Consider the following 1,354-nt stretch of genomic DNA (forward strand, 5'->3'; position numbering starts at 1 on the left):
CATGTTAGCCGGAACTAATTAATCCCTAGGGAACCCGAACTGAACACTGACTGAACAATTGTTTTATGGCCTGTCCTCTTCTTAACCCAGCATCAGAGCCATCTTGAAACCAGTAGCAAAGAGACCAAGAGATGAGGTTAGGTGGCAGAAGTTGGAGCTTGGGGTTAGGGAGAGAGAACTTAATTTTGGAGGTTGGCAAGGAAATAGAAGAGATTATCAACGGCCTCAGGAAAATGGGAAGGGACTTGGTAAGCCGATAACAAGTGCCGGAAATCTGGACTGGGGTGGAAGCGGGAGGGGTAGAGTGGGTGGCGAAGCTGGGCTGGGGAATTTACCTAATATTCTCTTGTAAAAAAAAAAAAAAAAATGTTTCAGGGACTCCTGGCTGGCTCAGTCATGAAGTGTCTGCCTTCCGCTCAGGTCATGATGCCGCTGTCCTGGGATCAGCCCCACGTGGGGCTCCCTGCTCAGCGGGGAGCCTGCTTCTCCCTCTCCCTCTCCTCTCCCTGCTCCTGCTCTCTCGCTCTACCTCAAATAAGTAAAATCTTTTTAAAAAAATGTTTCAAAAGATGTTTCATATCTATTGGCCTCAATTTTAATATCACTCCCATCAGTACTTGAGCAAGTACTGAAAATGTGCTTGAGCTGAAGAATTGAGAATAAACAAAACACCCCACACAAGCCCCCTACACCCCCCACCCCAACATTTGAGAATTTCGTCCCACCATATTCCACATTCTTTCTTCTTAAATTTAAGACTTGATTTCTTTCTGGATTGCCTATCCGAAAATATAAAGCACTTTATTACACACCCATCTCTACCCTGTTTGTTAAAAGCGGAAACCTGATATTCATACCACCGAAAGACACTCAGGTATCCTGAATCCTCCTTGCATCAAAAATGATTGTATTACCTGATCGCATTTTAACCTGGGGCCGAGGTAAAGTGGAGTGAGAAAGACCCGGAATTAGGTAGGGAAAAGAGGTTGGGACATGCAGGGTTTTTTTTTTTTTTTTTTTGAAGTTATTACTACAATAATCACCCTCTTTTGGACCTTAAACATCTTTAGTACTTGCTCCACATCACTTAGCAATTTTAGAAGTTGTAGTGAGATTAACATTTTGGCCACCGTATATAGAGAAGCTAGCTTCGCCCCCCCTCAAAGGGGGCGAGGGAGAAAGAAAAGTAATCTTGTACAGTTTATAAAAGCTGAGAAGTGGAAAGCGGCTGGTAGCGGGGGGGGGGGGGGCGGGGAGCGCAAGGCAGCAGCGACGGCGGAGGAAGCAGTGGGTCAGGCGGCCTTGATCTCTTTATTCAGGAGCACGGAAACGCGAATTTCTTCTGCGGCCCGGG

Source organism: Mirounga angustirostris, unplaced genomic scaffold (assembly GCF_029215605.1).
Source record: "Mirounga angustirostris isolate CCGP_5_RB_7025 unplaced genomic scaffold, mMirAng1.0.hap1 SCAF_11, whole genome shotgun sequence".
Taxonomy (NCBI): domain Eukaryota; kingdom Metazoa; phylum Chordata; class Mammalia; order Carnivora; family Phocidae; genus Mirounga; species Mirounga angustirostris.